Source organism: Rattus norvegicus, chromosome 20 (assembly GCF_021556685.1).
Source record: "Rattus norvegicus strain SHRSP/BbbUtx chromosome 20, alternate assembly SHRSP_T2T, whole genome shotgun sequence".
Classification (NCBI taxonomy): Eukaryota; Metazoa; Chordata; class Mammalia; order Rodentia; family Muridae; genus Rattus; species Rattus norvegicus.
Window position 1 is genome coordinate 6,355,539 of NC_141553.1, and position 14,058 is coordinate 6,369,596.

Here is a 14,058-nt window from a genome sequence, read left to right on the forward strand (position 1 = left end):
GAGTGCGGGGCGAGCGCGCCACGCTTCCGCCGGCCTTTTAAAGAGCGAGAGCCCGGGTCCACCCCCACACACCCGCACCTCCACCTCCGGAAGCTGGGACTCGCCACCCCTCCACGCCCTCCCTGCTGGCGGCTCCCGCTCCCTCCGCACCCTGTTGTCGCCCGCTTCGGGAACCCTCCCCTCTTACACCTCCCCATCAGCCCCGTGCGCGCGCCAGCTCACTAACCCGGGCACCCCAAAGACGTGGCGGAGACCCTTCCTCACCCCCACAAGTCGAGGGTCAGGGAACCCAGCTTCCCGTCGCATACCCTGCAAAGTACAGCAGAGCTCGGGGACCCTTAGGGGCGAGCTGTACCCACCCGGTGCGTCACTAGAGCCCCCCACCCGCGGGGCCGCTTCTCAGAGCCGCGCACACACGTGGCGTGTGCCCCCCTGCGGCATACTCATTCGCACACTTCTGTCGCAAGCTTGCAGAGGAAGGAAACTGAGGCCCCGAAAGGCGAATCCACCTGCCCCAGGTCTCACGGTCTGTGGGGAAGAGCGCACTTACCCTGAAGCTCTAACTCCCCGCGTCCCCCAAACTAGGGGAGCAATTCCCCCTTAGGACCCACTGAATACAATGTAACAGGTGGCCTGGAACTAGCCCCAAGAAGAGTTCCTCAGCCCAAGAGCTTGGCAGCTAGCTGTCCCCTTCCCCTCGCGTGGACTTTGGTGATCCCGGAAGGGCGCCTTCGAGGCAGGCCATGAGGAAGGCAGGGGCAGACCACGCAATCCTTTTAGAGCTGTAAACAGGCCCACACTGCAGAAGCGGCTTCCCTGGGAACCCCGAGGAGTAGCCAGCCTCGTCCTAGGGAGATGCTACAGTGCCGGGGAAACAGGGGAGAGGGTGGCTGATAACAGCTGGGGAACGGTCCAGGGCGTAGAGTGCCACCTGGTGTTCACTGTGCCCAGGCCTGAGACACTCAGCCATCCTGGTCGCTAGACCCACCCCCTGATTTCCAAAGACTCTAGAGGAATGCTTGGGAGAGTGGGGGGGGGGGGCTGGGGGGAGATAGCAAGGACTGCGCTATGCGCTATCTCCGTCTGCTTCTCTCCCTGGTCCCCACCAGGCCCCCATCGCCAGCTCTCCAGACCATGAAGGCCAGCGCGGCGACTGTTGACGGTCTTTCACGGAGTGCCTGGCACGGTGCCTGGACCACAGTGAGCTTAGAAGTGTTTGATGAATGAATATCCGTTGGCAAACTGTGTACTCTCGCTGCTGTCACATGTAATGACCCATAGACATGTCGTCCTTTACCAAGTCAGCCTGCGGTTTCGGACGGGAGTGTGCGGGCTGTTCCGTTCACCTGTGCTTTGTCCTGTGTAACGGACACCACGGGCCAGCCCCACTCACAGCGCTGAGGGGACAGAGACAGGGCCATATCCACACTGTGGCTCCACCGCTAGCTGTCCAGCCCCTAGGTCCTCATAATGGAATTGGGCTGCCGTTCTGGGCTCCTGTAAGTGGGAGCCACGGCACTTCCCATACAGAACATAATTCCCAGCATCCTCTGGTTGGTCGGATAGATGGGGCTGAAAATTACACAGGCCATGGTTTATTGAGAACCAAAACGACCACATCCGGCACTCCCTACCCCTGCCCCTCAGTAGCGACTCTACTCTGGCCTTACTCATCCCCCACCCCCCAGCAGCTGCCTTTCTGAAGGCTGTGTTTTTCAGTGATTAAAAAAAGAAACTGTTGCCAACAGATGCTGAGCCTGTGGCTAGGCCTGAGAGCCTGTAGGTCCCAAGCAGAGGCCTAGTTCTGTCAGGTAGCCATGACACCCCAGACCACGGGAGCCCAGAATATGGGGTCCCCAACCTTTGTGAGCATGGGGTTCTCCATCTGTCAGACTAGGTTGGGCCAAGGTGCATCTCAAGATTCCAGAGTGAGTAAAGCCTCCTTCCAACACCGTCTGAGGAGAAGGGAAAGCCACAAGGACCCTTTCCAGGAGGCTACCCTCTGGTAAAGGAGGTTCCAGGGACCAAGTCCTCTGTATGCTGAGGAAGGGTGCCCAGCTCTGCCTTGCAGGCCCAGGACTGTGCCCTGGAAGTTGTTCCTGAGATCTGACTTAACTCCCTCCTGCTGCAGCATATCCTTCTTCGAGTGAGCTTGTATTTTGTGGTTTTGGGTTTTTTTTTTTCTTTTTTAATATATTTGTGTATGTGTCTATCCGTCTGTACCTGTGATTGTGGGGTGCAGTCATACCTCTGCACACTGACAGACGTCTGGTGATCAGCTGACAGGGGTTGGTTCTCAGCGACTCAGGGTGGCAAGTTCGGTGCCAAGCCCCTTACCCACTAAGCCATCTCACCAACTGTCCCTGGGTTTGGTGTTTTAAGGAGAGTGTCCTACTATGGAGCCCAGGCTATCCTTGAGCTCATAGCAATTCTCCTGGCCCAGTCACCTGAGTACTGTATCCATTCCCACTATCTCATTTTGGTTTTGAGACAGAAATGGCATTGAACTCCTGACCTTCTGTCTCCAGCTCCTGAGTAGTGGTGTTGCAAGCATTCACTGGTGTTTGTGCAGCACCGGGGATGAACCCAGGTCTGATGCATGCTAAGCCAATGCTCTACTAACTGCGCCCCATCCCCAGCACGACGCCTGATGTTTTCAGCTGGATTTTGCAGTACTGGGATTTGAACCTAGGACCTCGTGCCAACCAACTAGGCTGGCCTCAAACTCTGAGATCTGCCTGCCTCTGTCTCCCTCCCCAGTACCAGGATTAAAGTCCTGTGCCACCACACCCAGCTCATGGCTCTTTTTTTAAAAAATGTATTTTAAGGGGTTGGAGAGATGGTTCAGCGCTTAAGAGAACCGACTGCTCTTCCAGAGACCCACACAATGCCACACAACTGGAGCTTGAGTCACAGGGGATCTGACACCCTCTTCTAGCCTCCTGGGTAGCTATGTATACACAAAATATACCTAAAAGTGATTCTTTTAATATCTGTAAATCATATGTGTAACACTCTGTGTGCAGCAGTCAGGGGAAGTCAGTTCTCCTCCCATGGTTGGGTCCTGATCAGACGGTAGGGCTCAGTCTTGGTAGAAAGCACCTTTGTCCACTGAGTATTCTAGCTGGCCTGTCCCCAACTCTTTCTTCATGCTTGTATCTTGACCTCCCTCAAAAGAAAAAAGAGTTTGTCCACTGTGCTAGCCACTCCAGTTGGAGCTGCAAAGCTGTCCTGTGACTTCTGCATTCAGAGGAATCTAATGGAAGAGCGCAATTGTCTTTGAAAGTCCTGCATTACAGGGTCATTACAATAAGTCACGGTGAGCTTGAATGGGCTCCTGGGAGAATGGACGGACAGACAGACTCGACTATCTGACAAGTGGCAGAGGGCACAGCCTTGCCTCACCCTCTGCACCCGAGGGTTTCCATCCTGTTTTCCCCTAGACCAGCCATTCAGGTAGAAATGTCTATTTAAACACAGCTGTCCCTGGGAATGCAGAGAGCCAAGTCACCATGCAGGCACCCGGGGAGTCAGAGGTCACCTTGGCTTGGGTTGCAAGATCAGGTTAGGGAGCCCCACACAGCCCTTTCGTGTAGGTGCAGAAACCAAGTCTCAAGGCCATAAACTCTGGCAAATTTTCTCACTCGGTCTTAGGGACAGGAAGGGACAAGGCTTACCTATCTCTCTGGATCCATACTGTCCATCTGTCCTGACTGGCAAGCAGCACAAGGTGAGGGGAGGTGTCAAGCATGACTCAGCTAAGCCATGCCTCCCAGAACCACAGTGCTGTGCCGGCCACAGGAGGATTCAGAGTGGAGTACATTCAGCAGTGTCCCAGGAACCCCTTGGCACCCTGCATGGGAAGAGGATATGGGTCAAGAGGTCAGGAGTGACAGGGGGTCTCTCTCTGCCTCTTGCCACTAGCATGAAGACTGCACACAGGGGGCCAGGGCAGGAGGAACATCAGACAGGGAGATGGAAGGGAGCAAGGGGACTCCCAGGCCAACATTACTTCCAAACTGTTGCTCCAGAGTTGCCAGGTCTGAGAAAGCGATTTCCTTGGTCAGTCTCAGTCTCCCAGTAGAGAGGAAGGAAAAGCAGGGGAGGCTGGGAAACTGTCTGCTCCAACGGCCATACCTAGAGAAGACAGAGACCCCTCCTGCCCCTGAGCTAGAGAGCAGGAAGTGGTCCCATGCACCCGAAGACCAGGAAGGCTAATTTGTGGAGTGCCAGCTGCCTGGAACCTCAGGAAGTCTCGGAATGGGGACTGCCAAGACAGTCAGACCTCCGGAGCAGGAAGCTTTGGAACAAGGGCCTTGAAAGAAGCAAAAGTTTAAAAGTCAAAAGATCCAGATGTGAGGGAAGTAGCATAGTTGGACACACCTGAATCTTCCAAAGGTCTCAGCTCTGAGAGGATGCACGGCGCATACAGCTGGCGCTCAGCACATACACTGGTGCTCAGCGCATACAGTTGGCGCTCAGCGCATACACTGGTGCTCAATGCATACAGCTGGCGCTCGGCACATACAACTGGCACTCAGCGTGTACACTGGTGCTCAATGCATACAGCTGGCGCTCAGCGCATACAGCTGGCGCTCAGCGCGTACACTGGTGCTCAATGCATACAGCTGGCGCTCAGCGCATACACTGGTGCTCAGCGCATACAGTTGGCGCTCAGCGCATACACTGGTGCTCAATGCATACAGCTGGCGCTCGGCACATACAACTGGCACTCAGCGTGTACACTGGTGCTCAGCGCATACAGCTGGCGCTCAGCGCATACAGCTGGCGCTCAGCGCGTACACTGGTGCTCAATGCATACAGCTGGCGCTCAGCGCGTACACTGGTGCTCAATGCATACAGCTGGCGCTCAGCGCATACACTGGTGCTCAGCGCATACAGTTGGCGCTCAGCGCATACACTGGTGCTCAGCGCATAAAGCTGGTGCTCAGCACATACAGTTGGCGCTCAGCACATACACTGGTGCTCAATGCATACAGCTGGCGCTCAGCACGTACACTGGTGCTCAGCGCATACAGCTGGCGCTCAGCGCATACACTGGTGCTCAGCTTGTACAGCTGGCGCTCAGCGCATACACTGGTGCTCAGCGCATACAGCTGGCGCTCAGCGCGTACACTGGTGCTCAGCGCATACAGCTGGCGCTCAGCGCATACACTGGTGCTCAGCTTGTACAGCTGGTGCTCATCGACCAGCGAGCGGCTGATTTCCCTGACAGGAAAGGCTGCCTCCTATCCTGCTCGTTTCTTCTCTCTCCTCCGCCTTCCCTGTCTCTTTTTTTTCTCAAGACTCAGGGTTTTTCCGGCTTCTTTGCCACTCTGCAATTTAAAACTACTTATCATCTCTCCCGCTCTCCCCACACGTCCAGGGGCTGTCAGCCGGGAGCCAAATGTCGTTAGGATGGATGTCACAGGCCCAGATGTCAAAATACAATTAACATTTAAAAGCTCCTCCCGCCCTCAGCCTGGTGGCCAGCCACTCCGAAGCTCCTTCAGCTGAGTGGCAGGGCCCCTGAGCACCAGGAAGAGCCTGCCAGGTGACAGGCACAAGAGAGGACCCCATCCGGCCACCTAGTTGGACTGATGCACAGGCCTACCAGAGGGGCCAGGAAGAAGAGGGGAGGAGACCTGGAACAATGTCAGGTCACACACACACACACACACACACACACACACACACACACACACACACACACACACTGTCTGCTGCCCACACCTCAGGACATACTGCTTCTGCCTTGTCATCAATCTCCTAGACCTGCTGTCCTAACTGGTGATGTCCCAGCCTGGCCATCAACTGTGAATCGTAAGATGGCCTGCCACTCATTCTGGCCTGCATGGGGCAAAAAGGAAGGACCAGAAGTAAGAGACCACCATGGCTGGGGCTGGTGACCTTTGTCCTTAAGCCACACGGCCCAGCTAACAGATGATCGGGGTACCCCTCTGTCAGCCTCCCCCACCACACCAAAGCCCTGGCCTGTTTAGGGAGCCGCAGCACAGTGACCTCGGAACTCAATCTAACAGAGGCTCCCTTCCTGTAGGGGACCAGGATGGACAGGAAACATAGGACAACCCCCTGCCATCGGCCAGAGAGGGCCATCGATCCAAGGCATCTCTGAGGTTATCTCCAGACAAAACACACAAAACCACGAAGGCTGGACTGACCCAAAACAAAACAAAACAAAACAAAACAAAACAAAACAAAACAAAAAACCCATGGAGGTAGTGTAGGAGGGGTAGCGGGGTCTTGTGCCTTGGCAGGGGGGCAGAAGTCACAGCGGCAAGGACACAGCCCCGTCCCCACCAGTCCCTGGTTACCTGTCTCCGCCCTGCAGGTGCTGCCTCTCAGCCACCTCGCCCCTGTGCAGACCCCCAAAGAGGACAAAGCAGGCTGGGGAAGAGAAGCTTATACAACCAGCTCCTACCCTCGTGGGCTGCATCCTAATGGCGTTTGATTGGATCGGATGCGCTCTTAATTCCCTCCTGGGACCTCAGAAGGAGGGTAGGGAAGAATCTTTAATTCATCAAACTGAAATATTAATAGACTTTCCACCAGATGGATCGGGGTGTGAGGCCCCCACAATGGGAAAAAGAGGGGGACAGGCAGGAGAAGGTGGGAACGAGGCTGAGGAGGAGAGGAGCTGCCCCCAGGGTGAGGTGCCTCGATGGGTGGGTGTAGGAAGAGAAAGTTTGTGAACTGCTAAGACTCGTGAGTCAGCCACTCCCCTAACAAACCGAAACGGGGGGGGGGGGACCCACGTAAAGACCCTCTGTAAGATGGGGACACTTAGAAGCCAAGTCACTAGGCCAGTGTGGCGTGCAGATCCCTAGACCCTGATGAGGGGGTCCAAGTCGAGCACCGGGGCCTTCCCTCCCACACCACACTTGGCTCATCCCTGGCTTCCCACACCTGAGCTAGCCACAACTCTCCTGCCTCTGAGCCTCCTTCAGAGAAGTGACTGGACCCAGAGAAGCCAAGCCAGCTTCGCTCAGTGCTCAGACCACCCAGCGCCCTGGGAATAGTGCAGGAGTCTCAGAGACCCCAAGGCAGGATCCCCACCTGATATGATAAGATGCCGTTCCAAAGTAGCCGCTCTCCCTCCACACTGCCCAGGAGCAGGCTGCCACAGGCTTCCTCCTAAGAGCAGGTGAGAGGAGAGACACCCCATGGCCCTGAGGACAGAGAGCAAGGAGACTGGTAGCACCATTTAGCACACATCTGTGGGCTCAGGGCTCAGGAGCACCTAGTTTGAGGCCAGCCTGGGCTACATAAGGAAACCCTATCTCAAAACAGCACAGTCCAGGACACAAGTGGGCGTGGTCACCCCGAGCTAACGTGCCACAAGGTTCAAAGCTACACATTCCTCACCAAAGCCACAGTCACAGTGCCCTCAGGTCAACCCTCCTGTGTCTCTTCCTGCCCTCTCAGACCTTAGTCTCCTCTTTGAAGAGAATCAATGCTTCACAGCTCAGGTTGGGCCCACAGACTCCCAAACCCCCACAGTCCTCCAGCGCAACATTAGTTCCCCCTCTGTCCAGACCCATTCTCTACCCCCAATTCCTCCCAACCTTCAAAGGCCAAGTGGAGAATTTTAGGGTACACAGGTTCCTAGTCCTCCTGTCAAAGATGAAGGAGCTATATGCCTCCCCCATTTCTGTGGCTTGTAGTGTGTAACTAACATTATCTGGGCACACGATCGGTGGGTTTAGACTTCAGAACGTGTAGAAATGAACCAAAAGCAGCAACTGTAAGGCAAAGAACATTAAGAGGCCTGGGGTGGAGTGGGGGGACCTTGCAGAGCCCCAATCCTCCCCCGCGCCTGTAGCAGCGTATGTGAATTATCCTAAGGGTCCTCTGCAGGATGAAGTTCCATTTGGCTACGGATCACCACCCTCAAATAGGACTCTCAGGAGCCGGCGAGCAGAGCCTGGGTGCGCTCCCATCGCGGGCCTGCAGCGCCGCCCCGTGGCCGAACGCCCTCACTGCACGCGCTGGCCGGCCGCTAGTGCAGTCGCACATCCGAGTGGGACCCGGGCTCAGGTGTGAGCTGGCAGGAGCCGGAGGAGGGGGAAACGCCCGGATGCAGAAACTTGTTTTCACCTGAACAGATTCTGGGAGGAGGCAGCGGGGGTGGCAGGGGGCCTATTTCAGGACCATTTTCCAGCTGGGCCGCCGCCCTCAGATTCGTGCGCAGCCACTCACCTGCAGTGACGACAGCCTTTTCTAGTCCACATGCGCCCTTTGAAAGAGACCCGTGCGGGTCCCCAGTTTCTTTCTTTCTTTCTTTCTTTCTTTCTTTCTTTCTTTCTTTCTTTCTTTCTTTCTTTCTTTCTTTCTTTCTTTCTTTCTTTCTTTCTTTCTTTCTTTCTTTCTTTCTTTCTTTCTTTCTTTTCTTCTTTTTTTTTCTTTCTTTTTTTCGGAGCTGAGGACTGAACCCCAGGGCCTTGCGCTTGCTAGGCAAGCGCTCTACCCCTGAGCTAAATCCCCAACCCCGGGTCCCCCGTTTCTTGAGTGGGCTGCGATGCCGAGGTGTGGAAGCCAGCAAGGACCGGCAGAAAGTTGCAACCTTCAGCCTTTACCAGTCCCCGTCCCCCTCCTGGGGCAAGATCCTGGTTTCCCACTCTTGCTACACATTCGAGCCACGAAGACTCTCACCTCAAACCAGCCGAACTCAGATCTGTGCAAAAGGTTCGTGATTTTCATTTTTGCAAACTTATCAGAAGTTGCAGTCGTTTGAAAACAAGCAAACTCGATTGGCCTGTAGGAAAGGCGGGTGGGGGTGGAGGATGAGTGGGGGCGGGGGCGACAGTCTCTTGATTAATGATTGATGTTGAGGGCCCAGCCCACAGTTTCATCCTGGGGCAAGTGCTCCAGATTGGCTCAGCGGTTAAGAGCACCGACTCTGACTGCTCTTCCAGAGATCCTGAGTTCAAATCCTAGCAACTATATGGTGGCTCACAGCCATCTGTAATGGGATCTGATGCCCTCTTCTGGTGTGTCTGAAGACTGCGACAGTGTACTCATATATAATAAATAAATAAATCTTTCACAAAAAAGGATGTATGCTGGATCCAGGCATGATAGCATGATAGCAAGCGCAGGTTCAATCCCAGCGCTCTGGAGGCAGAGACAGGGAACTCAAAGATCTCCAGGCCAGCCAGGGCTACCCCCGTGAGACATGTCTAAAAAGAAAAGGCAGCCTGCAGTGACTCTCTGGGCATGGACAGCAAGCAGCACTTCTCTTCCGTGTCTCTGTGCTGACTCCTGCCTCGGTTTCCATCAGCAATGGGCTGTGATCAGGGTGTGTTCTCCAGGTCGGTCACAGAGCAGAGACCGAGTGCACACAGCTGTGCTCTCAGTGTAGGGAAGGTGGGTTGTCGTGAGGTAGCCCCCTCCTCAGCAGGGTGACAGGAGAGGTGGCAGAGAACTCAGCCCCCTGGACACTGTCAGTCCCAGGCTGATATTCACGAGAAAGGTGTGACATTTGTGCCTCTGTGCGTACAAGTGTGCATCTCTAAAGCCATAGGTTCAATATGTCTTCCTTAATTGCTCTCTCCCCTTGGTGTGTGTGGGGTGGGGGGAGATTCGAGACAGGGTTTCTCTGTGTAGCCCTCCAGGCTGGCTTTGAACTCACAGAGATCCGCCTGCCTCTACCTCCCAAGTGCTGGGATTAAAGGTGTGCGCCACCATCTGGGCAACCCTTTCCTCTGGAAATTTTTTCTATCCAGCATTTTGTTACCCCAACAAGAAGGCATGGAGAAGTGTCAGTCTGATGGGAGACTATGGAGGAGACGCTGAGGCCCAGGAGCTGGAGAACAACGTGGGTAACAGAGTGGGAGCCTAGCTGAGGAGAAAGAGGGGGAGACAGAACAAAGATGGGAGCCCCTGGGTTCCAGGTCTCAGCGTGTCCTCACCTCCCACATCAGGGCCGTACTTCTGTGTCTGACTGAGGCGGACACCTGGAGTATCAGGGAGCCGTCCTCTCAGCCTACCTCAGGGCAGAACAGACAAGTCAGGGCTTACCGTGTGGTCACATCTCACGTGAGGAGAATTCTTCTCAGGTAAAGGAGTGAACGCAGCACTCAGACCTGGCCTGCGTCCCCCTCAGGCCACTGTTCCAGATGTGGCTTCATGAGGGTTAATATTAACATCAGTTTGCCAACATCCAGAATCACCTAGGAGACGAACCTGTGGGTGTGCCTGTGAGGGACCATCTAGATTAGGTTAGATTAGGAGGTGCCATCCCTTGGGAGGTCCTGGTCACATGACTCTGCCTCCTCACTGTAGTTACAGTGTGAGCCTCACGTTGCTGCCACCGCCCTCCTGCCCCTGTGGAATGACCCCCTTCAACTGTGAGCCAAGCAAGCCCTTCTTCCCTGAAGTTGCCTCTGTCTGAACCTTCTGTCTTGGTTGTGAGTGAGCCAGGCCTAGCAGCTGAGTGTCTCTGCAGCCCTGAGTATTTTGTCCCAGTAACCAGACAAGTAAATGCGGACTTCGAGCAGAAGACAGCTCTCTGTGTGTGCTGCTGGGGTCAAGCCTGAGTCTTTGCAGGTGTCACGGGCACGTGGCCGTTAAGCCACATCCCCAGCCCTCTTGAGTTTCATGTTTTAATGTGTGTAGGTGTTTCGTGTGCACGTCTGTCTGTGTAGTAAATGCAAGCCAGGTGCCCTTGGAAGCCAGAAGATTGGTGTTGGATTCCCTGGAACTGGAGTTACATACAGGCTGTCTTAAGCCATCACATGGGAGCCTGGTATTGAACCCAGGTCCTGTGCAACAGCACTCTGTGCGCTAACCACTTAGCCACCTCTTCAGCACCACCGCCTGAAACTTTAATTTTTTCCAAGCATTTTTAAATGATGGTTCTTAAACACTTTAACCTCCTTTCTAGCCCACCACCTATCAGAGGTAGTGGGAAAGAAAGGATACGAGGAAATGGACTTGCTTAGAAATTGTTCTTCAGAGCAAATCTCTGAACAAAGCAAATCCCATCTGTGTTGTCTGGAAACCAGCAGTTCAGTTCATAGGTCAGCAGCTGCAGCTCGATACACTCACAATCACTGCACGGACACACTAGCAGTCCAGTTCAGTTATGTCGGGATAGCAGCAGCGGTGGCATGACCTAGCAGAGACAGCCAGGCCTCAGGCAAATCATCACAAGTCAGCAGGAGGGACCAAGGGGACGCCAGGAGAAGTTCTCTGCTATGCCTCTCTCAGCATGGGGAAGATCAGCAAAGACTCAAGACTAACAAGCATTGCACAGCCAGCTCTGCAGGCAAACCCAAGGCGAGCCTCTGTCACTCCATTGAGTCCTTTTTATACACCCTCCACTGGTCTTGCCTCAGCACAAGTCTTGGGAAAACTCCACAGGTCTGTGTCAGCTGACATCACTCGACCAATCCGCCCACTCCGAAGAAACGGCAAGAGACTGCAGCACACCCCCAGAAGACTTTTGGTGTATTTCTCTCTATAGAGTCCTGACTGATGGAGCTCAACTATGCAGTGTAAGGTAGATCGATACATGTGTGTCATTAGCAAAGAATCCTTCATCACGTGTCCTTTCACGTGCTTGCTGCTTCGGTGAAACGTCCCTTCATGTGTTTTGCCCCAGCAAAATGCCATCCGACACAACTGACTTTCCAAAGAAACCCCTAAGTTTCCACTCCGGCCACCCTCTTTTTGAATGGCTTCTCGCTATGTAGAGCAGGATGAGCCCAGACTCAGAGATCTGCCTGCCTCTTGCAAGTGATGGGTTTAAAGGTATGTGGCACCTTCTACTGTGCCAGCCGTAGAAGTCACTCTTGATCACGGAGCCCCCCCGCGCCCCCCTCCAGCCCAAGGCTGGATCCCGAATAGTCATAGGGACAATACTGAAACACCTTTCAGGATGAACGACCTTTTCAGCAATATGGCTGAGGAGACAGCTGAAAGGTAGCAGGATTCCAGTGCTGGTGACAGGCATGGGGTGGCTCACTGCAGTTTGCTGGATACTACCCCAGCTGGGAAAACAGTTCCCAGTTCAGTGAGAGATTCTGTGTTAAGGATGCAGCACACAAGGGCTGGAGAGGTGGCTCCGTGGTTAAGAGCACTGGCTGCTCTTCCAGAGGACCTGAGTTCAAATCCCAGCAACCACATAGTGGCTCACAACCATCTGTAATGGGATCGGATTCCCTCTTCTGGTGTGTCTGAAGACAGCTACGGTGTACTTAAATAAATCTTTAAATAAAGAATAAAGCACAAAGCTGTTATTCCTAACACTTAGGAGACAGACGGACGGACCTCTGAGTCTGAGGCCAGCCCGGTCTACAGAGTCAGTTCCAGGACAGCCAGGGCTACATGAAGAAGCCCTGTCTCAAACAACAGGAAAAATGAGGCAGAAAGTGATAGAGAAATATGCCTGTTGTTTCCCCCAAGGGATGCATGAATGCATACCCTGCACATGAGATGTTGATGATGATATGTTTGTGTAATAAATTTATAGAGAGGGCTGGAGAGGTGGCTCAGTGGTTAAGAGCACTGACTGCTCTCCCAGAGGTCCTGAATTCAATTCCAACAACCACATGGTGGCTCACAACCATGTGTAATGGGATCTGATCCCTCTTCTGGTATACAGTGTACTCATATAAATAAAATAAAATAAATCTAAAAAGATTAAAAAAAAACAATGTATAGAGAATATGGCAAGCATCTCTCAAGTCACCTTGACTCCCGGGGAAGCTCTGATTGGCCGTCCAGCTGATTGAGTGGGTCCCTGAATCTGGGCTCTGTGACAGTTTTGTGTATGGACAGAGTGTCTCCACGCCAGTGCTAGGGGCCAGGCCTGATGAACTGACACTTCCCCTTCCTGCTTCTTGGAAAGCAGCTGCAGGCTGAGAGAAACCCCCAGCCACAGGGTGAGTGACTCAAATATGCTCTGGCCAGAGGCCAGCTATTGCCCCAGATCGCAGTCAGCCATGGTGTGTGAAAGAGGCAAACACATGAGACAGAAAGCCCTCAGCCACCTGCCTGCAGCCGTGAGAGACCCTGCCAGAGCCACCAGCGAGGCCATAGGATTGAAATATCATTGGCCCGTTGAGGACTGGAGCCACATGGTGGTTTTGAAAAGAAGCAGCTGTGTTCTCAGGAGAATCTGCTAAAGGACTCAGGGATGAGGTATTATTGTTTACACATAATTCAAAGAAGTTAAAGTGTGTGTGTGTGTGTGTGTGTGTGTGTGTGTGTGTGTGTGTGTCCATGTATGTCCGCACACCCCCACAGTGTTTGCTACACCCTCCTTCCAGTAGCTGCCACCGCTGAAACTTCAAGGGTGAGGAGCCCCAGCCATGCATCTCCATCTACCTCTGGGCAGAGTGCAAACTCCCAGGGAAGACTGTGATTGGTCAGCCTAGATGATTGACAGGCTCAGGCCTCCAAGAGTCTTAGGCAAGGAAAGGAAGAGAAGGGATATTGACCCAAAGAATATACGGAGGCTGCCACTTGAAGATGGGGCATCTGCCCCAGGCAACGTGCAGGGGCCACCGGGTGTTCTTTAAATCATACTGTTCGCTGGCCCAGTCACATGGGAGCAGCTCAGTGAATGGCTAAAGAAACGGCTGGATGTGTCGGAGCTGGACTTCGGCGCCCCTTGTCTGACTCCAGCCTCACTGTTCCAGCCACATCTGTGCTGCCAGCTGAGTCCCTAGGTATAAGAGTGTTGAAGTAGGAGGTGGCTTGGACAGGTCACATGAACACAGGCAGCTATGACATCCTTCCCCATGAGGACTGGAACCGTTCGCTCCTTCCTTGGTAAATACAACAGCTCTGCGCCCACTGTGGAACTGCCCACAGAGTGCGAGGTTTTTTGTTTTTTGTTTTTTGGTTTTTTTTCGGAGCTGGGGACCGAACCCAGGGCCTTGAGCTCGCTAGGCAAGCGCTCTACCACTGAGCTAAATCCCCAACCCCAGGGTGCGAGTTTTTTACAAGGTCCTGTCCTCCACTCGCCAGCAGAGGGCGCTCCCGCTGCCCTTTGGGTCATGGCCCTCCCCACCCCACCAACTCCGCCCC